Source organism: Chroicocephalus ridibundus, chromosome 1, assembly GCF_963924245.1.
Source record: "Chroicocephalus ridibundus chromosome 1, bChrRid1.1, whole genome shotgun sequence".
Lineage (NCBI taxonomy): Eukaryota > Metazoa > Chordata > Aves > Charadriiformes > Laridae > Chroicocephalus > Chroicocephalus ridibundus.
This window is the reverse complement of record NC_086284.1, coordinates 206,553,297-206,562,721: the sequence shown is the minus strand read 5'-3', so window position 1 is coordinate 206,562,721 and position 9,425 is coordinate 206,553,297. Positions and strand designations below refer to the sequence as shown.

Here is a 9,425-nt window from a genome sequence, read left to right as displayed (position 1 = left end):
TGCACAGCTTGCCAGATATATACATAAATGAGTGCTCTGTGCACGTGTGCCTGCTGGGAATACCTCTTCAGCCCTGATACTGGTTGGATATGGAGGAGCAGCAGCAGCCTCGCCTTCCTCAGGCTGCTGGATTCAGTATGGTATATTTTCCTCTAATAAACTGATATTATCCACTGAAAACAGCAAAACAACATGTGAGGCACGGAGATCCTAGTAACAGAAAATGGTAACAAATTAGACGTATTAAAAAAAGATTATTTAACTGATAAGGGGTATTTTATATTTCATGTTCCTTGCCAAAAAATACTTTGGCCTCTAAAGATTTATTCTGTGGACTAATGACTTCATTAGTATCTTAATGGTATCTCTTATCAAGCAGCAATCTTATGTTTGTTTTCAACAAGAGAATGTTTTGGGATCCTGTTACGATGATTGAGCTGTTTAATCAATTCCACATGAGACAAACACCTGGAGCACTTTGAGCAGCGGAACACTGGTGTCCTTCCCTGACCGATATAGATAAGAAGTGGCTTCTGTTTCCAGTGCAAACAGTTGATGACCATGAGAACCCATGGAAATATGATCATTCTTACTCCTGCTTTTTGCTTTTTGTGGCTTTAGTGACCTTGGGTCTGAATCTGCCATCCTCACCCCTTTTGAAATACAAAAGCAGTAGCTAGTGACAGTGGAATTAGATAAGTTAATCAGAATGGTACCATGGATGATGACCCCTTTATCATGCTTAAGCCAACTGACAAGGATGCACAGCCTCACAGGCACAGGTAATCATTAGCTAGCTTCAACTTTCCAGTGGTGATCCACTGCCAAAAACTTTGTTGGAGCAGTCTTCATTGTAAAGCTCCAGATGATGATCAGAGGAGAAAACATAGATCAAGATCCCGCATACGTATCAAGCTAACTCAGAATAATTTCTATAGTTCATATGACCTCAGTGCACCAATGATCTCCAGCAGCTGGTTCATCTTTTCTAGAAAAGTGGAACAAGCATACATCAAACAAGTGTCTGTGCAGAAGGGAGAAGTTACATCAGCAGAGACGCCACCTAAACAGTCATCCTCCCCCTCTGTATCTGCTTCATCAACCCTGTTTACACACATCACTAGCCTCTCAAGTGCTGCATCAAGCTAAAACCAAACCAAACAAAACAAAAAGCAGATTCAGTCATCATGTTTACAGTGCAAACCTCTCAAGCCACAGGGGAAGCTGAAGGATAGTAAAACACAGTGTGGTGACAGGAAGAAATGACTGGGATGGGCGAAGGGAAGAAGCGGGGGTTTAGGATGGGATTATAAATTTATATGCCAGTTTCACTGCTGCAAATAGGGCATGAAGTAACTACATTACTTAACTAATATGAGGTTTTGAAGTGTCTCCAAGGATCCTCCTCTACGAGGCTCTCTTCCTAACACTTTCTGAAAGGATTTGCTCCTCTGCAGAACAGGCTACAGCCATTGCTGTGCCTGAAGAAATTCCTGAAGAACTGTTGCTTCTGACAAAGCTAACAAAGAACTTCAGCACATGGCAGGACACCATCTGGGAAAGCAGAAATTATAACTATTTATCCAAGCTGCAACTCTCTTCATCCTAGTTTTGAGAGACAAGTTCAACTTCCATATCCACATTAGGACCTGCATTTGGAAGAAACATTTAATTCTTGGCATATACTTTATAACACACATTTTCAGTGTATATCTTTTGTGTGCTAGGTACCACACCAAATCCTACACGAGCACTGAGTAGGACGTGACTTGTGACAGATCCTGTCCCCATTTATGCAACTGCTGCTTGGTTAAGATTCCATTATCCAAGTGATAGCGTTTTCCTGTCTCCTATGTACTTAAGGGTGTTGCTTCATGTTCTGAAGGTGATTGCCAGTCAGTGGGAATGACGTTCCTCAACATCTTGATGCCAAGGTTACACATAAAGGCCATGAGTGCGCAGCAAATGCAGGCCAATAGTGCTCTTCCTTGAAATTCATAGTAAACAAAATGAACATGTACGGAAGTTTCCCTGATAAGTATTTCACAGCAACCCCCTGCTTTATTTGCAGACTTATTTTATGGCTTTGCATTTCTACTGTGGCTGATGACAGTGTCATCGTTTGGGCTCACATTTTAATGTGAGACAGCCCTGTGTCTGTTATTAACTACACAAGTAAAAAGACTAACCTTCATACAGCTAAAGACTCCACAATCCCAAAGAGAGCAATCAAATAAGATGGACAATATACAGAAATTGCTTTGGACTAATATTAGTTACTGGATGGCACTGAACATGTTCATATGTTGAAGATTCTATGCTACAGAGTACAGGAATAATAAAGTAACCTACCAGTCTCATGTCCTTGCAGTTATACTTCAATTCTACTAGGCTACTGAAGCATAGGACTTTGAGATGTGTTGGTCAGGTCTTCAAGTGCGTTTGGCCGAACAACCCATCATGAATGTATTCCTGCAACAGCTAACACTGAAACAGTGTGCTGTAACAAAGGAACTGGAAGAGCAACAAGGGTGCCTGGGCTGACAATCATCAAATGAAATGAAGGAAGGTTAATTGAGTAATTTTCTGGGGAATTCTTCTTGCAGGAACCTTCATTCCTCAGAAACACATATGCAAAAGAAAGAAATGTCACCAGAAAGTAGGGAAAATCAAACTCATTACATCTGTAGTAAGTTAAAGACTCAGGTCACCTGTTCAGCTATATGGACACAGATACAGCACCATCTATAGAATTGCGATGCCATACTGAAAAAAAGATCATAAGCATTGATTTTAAACATGAAACTGGCAAAGAAATAAAAACGGAAAAACACACTACAGAACTGAAAACAAGCAAACAAGAAGTATAGTGCAAAATTCCAAACTGAACAACGAAATGTATGAGACAGAAAATAAGGAAACAGTAAACCTGAAAGAAATAGGGAGGGCTCAGAAAACAATGTTATGTCAAAGCTGTGTAACTATGGCACTATCCTAGTAAAGCGGGAGATACAGAGTTAAATCCCAACATGCTAAAGTGGTAATTGAACTCAGGTCTAGCCTTCTCTGGGAAAGGACTTTAGCCATGTTGTGTCATAAAGTTATGATAGCAGCTGCAAAACTTCAGCATTTAGAGAACATATTACAGATGCCTATATCTATGAAAGATCTGAGGTTTTCTTCCTGGTGTTACTCTTCAGGCATGCCTCTTCAGACATGCCTGAGCTTAGCAGAGCTCCATGAGAACAGGAACAGACAGCGTTCCCTGTGGGCACCTCAGAGTAGCAACATGTTTTCTCCTGGATGGTATAGGGAGTTTTGAAATCTGCTCCATGAAAACCAGGTGCCCAAAATCAAAATTTTGTAACGCCTACCCAGCTCAATCTTTAATTTGATCTGGCCCCATCAGACTGACCTCCAACATGGATGTTTCAAACGACAGACCCTGCAATCTTTGATTGAGTTCTGTCCATGCTTTACTATGAGAGGTTTTCTAAGGAGTTCTCAAAAGTCCCAGACCTGCCTCAGAACCTGATTTCCATAAAATAAGTGAAAATGAACAAATTGACCTTAGCTGTATCCTAGTTTAGGTGTCAAAATCTCATGGTTTAAAGTAATAGATTAAAATATATTAATTAGCTAAAAAACCCCACTGCCTAATAACCCAAGAAACGAAGCAAAATTGGACATACAAAATGGTAGGCAACAGTCAAAGCAGAGCAGAAAAACTTGATCTGCCATATGTGCAAAACTGGTAAAAATTCTTCAGTGAAGGCTGGAGAAAGAGACTCCACCCAGCCAGTGAAAATACAGATTCATTGTCAACGAACTCCCAAAAAGGAAATCACACCATTGTTTGTCACCTTGAAGGTCTTCCTAGCTTGCTACTGCAAAAACAAAAGATAGAGTTAATGCAAATCTTGAGAATAGTAGTCCAAGTTCCCACATAGGCCAGTTATTCATATACGTACTCCTATGATCATTAATAAAATCTAAATCTTATCAATGCAACTGGCTTGCAAAACCCATTCAACTGCCTGCACAAACTTGCAGCTGTATCTTCATACCAAAGATCCCAAGCTGTAGACAAACAGACATTCTCATTATCTGGACACATGGAAAATAACTACAAGACCTGGACTTTGCTGCTGCTGCTATACTTCTGAAGAACAAAAAGCTATAGATAACTAATTATGTAACAGTAGTAATGGCAGGTCTTTAAGCCATATTATGAAATACTATCAAGAATGACTGTCAAGAAATACTATCTAGCAGGGCAACATTATGCTGGCTAACAGATCTAGGGAATGAAACACATCAGGATAAGTAAGGTGTTTAATTCATTAAACTTCACTGGTAAGTCAATAAGCTGATTTGAGCTTGAGAATTTTAGCTTCAGCATGGTCGTCTTGTGCTAAAAGTTAAAAATCTACCAACTGATCAGATAGAAAAATAAGGGGAAATGCCGGCAAGACAGCAGAAGACCCTTGTATAAAGCTATTCAGAAAAAAAGTAACTAGTATGAAGAAATGAGGGGACTCATGAAAACTACTGAAACTTGAGTTGTGAAGTAAAGCAAACTGTTTCACTGTTGGAGAGAAGCTGGTATAATTAGTAGACAGGAATGAAAGACTTTCCTGCTTTCTCCCCGTGTGCTAACATTAGTGCAGGAAAAATGGACAGCTGAAGTAACACAAATTCTTCCCAGGAATTTTGCATACTCTGATCTAATCATCAAATTGACATCTACTGTACCTGCACAGATACAGTGTGACTGTAATTTCATTATTCTTTGAGATCCGCTGTCCTTCCATTATCCGGCTAAAGGTCTGATGCTACCATGTAGGACAATTTGAGAAACTGTCTGGGTACTTTTCGAAGTTGCTAGGAAAGTTACCATAACATACGTGGTACAGTCACTGTGCATTCAAACTGGGAACTAGGGGACAATGATATATTAAGCCTTAATAGCTGCCTATTAAATCAGACATAGTTTGGGCCTAATTATTTCCCCAAATTATTCTGGTTGCAGCCCAGTCCCATCAAGTTTACAACATGACTTGTAGCTGCTACTACCATGCTGACCCTTAGATTGGTAACAACTGGCATAACCAAACTCAAAGCTGAGCAAACCAGCATAGCTAGGAGAGCCTGTGTAGGGCTAGCCCAGAGAAAACATGGAACTAAAAACCGCCACCAAAACATGGAGTGAGGCTTGTCTTTGTCAGGGGAAACTGCATTGAGACACACAAAAAAGCAGCAGGCTCCAGAGTCGTGAATTCCTTTGTAGCTATTGGGTTGACTTTAGCAGACGGTAAGCCAAACCAAGAGAAGCAAAGGAGCTCAAAGGACTCTGTGCTTCTTTAGGCAACCCACGGGCTGCATGAAAGTCTTGGTCACGTTTACAGAGGCTACAGCTATAATCCAAATAAATAGTAATTTAAGACAATAATGATCTATCTATACAATAAATAATAGTCAAAGCAGATAAACACATGTTGAGTTCTTCTTTCTCAAGTTATTAGCAAATGAACTACGGTATTGCAGCCATGTGCTAGATCTGTGCCTCAATACTGCATGATTTTAGTGTCGCATTAAATAATAATGAACTTGCCATGCCGTTTTGGAATATTTAAGCTCTAAAAACCCTGGAGACAGACTGCTACACCTATGAAGAGCTGTGTGCTAGTTATGACTTGAACCACGGTAACGGACTAGAAACTCCAAACAAAAGGCAATACTTGATTGCTGTTTAGTGCTCCAACACTTAAGATCTAATGGCTGAACCCAACAGAGCACTTCACTAAGCACTCAGCTCAGAAAACCGGGTTCAGTTTGTGGCAGAGGCTAAAGACTTCGCCATTTCCTAGGCCCCTTCCCCTAGGATCAGGCTCAGCTGGCTATCTTCACAATTTTTTTTTTTACCACCTGTAAGTAAATTGTTACCTTACAGAGTTTGTACAGTGCAATCAAAAAAACACACCAGCTCTGGACAGATTACATAGTCAGAGGAAATATGGTTTAGTGATCAGAACCCAAGCCTGTAAGTAGCAGCAGGTTTTTTTCTGATTGGACTTAGAGCTTTCCTTTAGTGAAATGTGATTATGGTTATAACCCAATATTGCCCCAGCTCCCTCCACAAATACACATTTAAGTGCAGTGAAGCTTTTAGCACAAGACTGCTAAAAGTTAACGCACTCAAGTCTATACAAGGGGGTAAATGCTATCTCAAATGAATATGCTTTATCAGCTACCAACAGCAGCTTTGCATGGGTGAAACTCCATTTTCTCCCTATGCTCTTTCCCCATTCCATTTCAGAGATGTTTCACAGTACTTTGCAAGACAATTAATAAAATACTTCAGTTTGGAAATAATCCTAAACGTAGAACTGGAACACATATCATGCATCCTGAGAAGGCTTGGAATTGCCATAAACCAAGTATTTCAAAGTGCAGTTACTACTGCTTGAGGAAGGCCAATGCAAGAGTTGATCCCCAGAGAGTTAATTCAGTGCAAGTCACCTACACATGCTTGCTTCTGGAACTACTCAGTTTATTACCTTAGTTTTTCCATTTCTACAGCAGCTAGTAAAGTAGCATCTTATTTATGAAAATTTTGTACCCAGAACACATTCTATTGCACATTTAGTAGAAGACATTTTAAAAGTCTGTCTGAAAATTTTAGTCTTCCTTTGTGAAAACTTTGGCCAAAAAACATTCCAGCGGCCAGACACTTGTTAAGACTGTCAGTCCTCCGCATCCAAAGCAATGCTGTACAACTGTGTTACTGTGATAGATATGAAGAATTATGAATGTACATTCTGCAGAGTCATCAGCAGAAATAACAGCAGCAATTCTTATTTTTTTTTTTCTTTTTTGTACTACTAGACTATCTCTAAAAGCCTACTGCAACAGCTTGGACTATGTGAAATCTTGAAGCATCCTGAAAACAGCTGTCAACCGTATTTCAATATTCGGACAATTAAATAGCAGTATGGGCACCAGCACAGCAAACTGAAGCCTACCTACTTTTCTGGCTGGCTTTTCCCGATTGCTTTCACTGATCCCTTCTAAGGAGTTCAAAATGTTCTCACAGTTTGCAGACCAGAAGTCGAAAAATACTGACATAGGGAAAGCCACAATCTTATTCTTTGCCAGAAAATTGGTGTGTGTGTGAGTGGAATAGTTCAATTAAGGTTTTGGAAAGGTTTTGAAGATCTTTGGGTTGAAGCTAGTAACAAAGCGCAAAGCGGTTATTTCTTGTTATTACAAGGCTTCTCGGACACTCACTCTGACCTAAACTGACAGCTTGTAGCTTAAAGCCAGAGGGTTGCAGTCACTAGACGAGGAAGTGACTGATCTCTCAACCTTCTTCTGGTTTCCCCTTTCATTTTTCTTTTGCAAGTTAGCCCGGGTGTTTTGAGGGTATCTTACAGTCATTAGCAGCGTGGGTGCTCTTTGCTGCCCGGGCAGCCCCTGACCTTTAAGGAGGAGAAGGCGCAGACCAGCCCGGCTACCTCGGCAAGGCACCGAGACGAGCACCGTCTTCACAAATGCCTTTTAAACCGCTCCGGTCGCCCACATTGCTCCGGTAGCTCCGCCGGGTGCCGACAGGGAGGGCGCGGAGGGATGAGGAGGCAGGGGCCGGCGGGGAGAGGGGGCGAAGGGAGCAGGGAAGGGAGCATCGCGCCAGACCCGCCTCCCGACCAGCTCCCGGCCCGGGATGACCCAGCAGGAGCACCAGGCACCGGGAAAGCCCGACTCCGAGCCGGCCCTCCTCACGGCAAGGCTCGCCCCCTCAGGAGAGATCCCTTCAGGAGGGGACCCCGCTCTGGAGAAGACCCCCCTCAGGACTGACTCCCTCAAAAGAGACACCCTCAGGACTAACCCCCCTCAGGAGAGGAACCCCCTCAGGACAGATCCCCTCAGAAGGAGCCCCCTCAGCAGAGAAACCCCTGAGAACTGATCCCCTCAAGAAGGACACCCTTAGGACTGACTCCCCTCAGGAGAGGGACACCCCCTCAGAAGGAGACCTGTTCCGCGGCCGGCCCCGCACGCTGCGCTCACCTAGGCGAGCCCGGCCGCGCTCCGCTCACCTCCAGGCGCTGCCTCCTTCCAGCCCGGTGGACAAGTCACCCACGACGGCGGCCGCGCCCCGCCTACCCCTCCGCGCCCAAGGTGAGCGCAAGGGGCGCGGGCCGGGTAGGCGCCGGCGGCGAGCCGCCAACCCCCGCCTCCTCCCCTGCCGGCGGCGGACGAGCGCGGGCGCGGCTGGGACTCGTAGTCCCCCCCGCAGCCCCCGCCGGGCGCGCACCCGCCGCGGCCTACAAGTCCCAGAATGCCGCGGGGCCGCCCGCGCGGCGCGCGTGTGCGCGGGGCTGGTGCGCGCCCCCGCCCGGCGGCGCCGTTGGGAGCGTTATGGCAGCGGCGGTCTGTCCCTGCACGGCTCTGGGTGTAGCCGGGGCGTCACCCCCGGGCCTGCCGTTCGGGTAGACAGACCCACGCGAAATGTATAATTATACTATAAATGTAATTGATTTGTAATTAAAATACGGAAATATGCCTGGGGGGCGTGGGGCGGGCAGGGGTTCGCAGTGGCACGATAAAGAGGACGTGGCCTGGTGGGTGGCTTTGTTGTGCTGGTGCGCGCGGTGCTGCCGTGTGGCCTGGCCTTCTTTAAATAAAACCCAGTATGTCTCGAAATTCCGGTGAAGAAGCCTCAGGATTTATTGTCTAAAGTTGATTTGAAAAAGCAGACATCAACGCTCCGTCCTTTAAGAAATACGGCAGGTGTCAGCTATGGACATGTGCCCATCATGTAAATGAATGTCGAATTACAAATTTCTGAAGGACTTCGTGTTGATTGAACACTTCAGGAGACTTCCTTACCATTTTTTTCCTTCTTTTTTTTTAATGAAGAGCATATTTTTGCCACCTCTGCTGTCTGAGAAACACAATTGTTAGCCTGGGCCTCAGAGTGGTTGGTCTCACAAGTGGCTGGATGTAGTTTTTTATTTATTTAGCGATACAAAGGATATGTAGCTATCATTTTCCTTGTGAATACGCAGGAATTAGTAGTGAAACACCTTCACAGATGTCATCTTTCACTCCTTGTTTTATAAGTCTTTTCCATCATAATGATATCTCTCTGTCTTGCCCAGAAGAAAATGTTTTCCCACCTCTCAGATTCTTAGAGATTTGGTTTTGTATACAGAACTTGTAGGAAAAAAAACCCATGTTTAAATTCCTATGCACTGAGACCATGAAAAAAATTGCAAATTTTGTCTGTAAGAATGTATTATTTTCAAAACCTTAAAATAATTCCTTGAAATGTTAGCCCTTGTTAAAGAGTGACTTAAATAGAATTTAAATTAATTCAAGCTGAAATACAGTACTTTAAATTTCAGTATTGCCAAACTGAGAAA

The 9,425-nt window shown here is 43.4% G+C and overlaps 1 protein-coding gene across 6 annotated transcripts in view; it reads right to left on the bottom strand.

Annotated features, from left to right (window-relative positions):
* Window positions 1–8,236, bottom strand: part of SLC26A5 (solute carrier family 26 member 5) — a 36,102-nt gene extending 27,866 nt beyond the window's left edge. For 2 of the 6 annotated variants that reach the window (XM_063323490.1, XM_063323491.1), the window contains exon 1: window positions 8,097–8,214. The gene's annotated coding sequence lies outside the window, so the exon portion shown is untranslated. Of the gene's footprint in view, window positions 1–8,067 lie in introns of all 6 variants that reach the window. The other 4 variants (XM_063323486.1, XM_063323489.1, XM_063323488.1 and 1 more) reach the window with 4 other exon arrangements.
* Window positions 8,237–9,425: the final 1,189 nt, after the last annotated feature.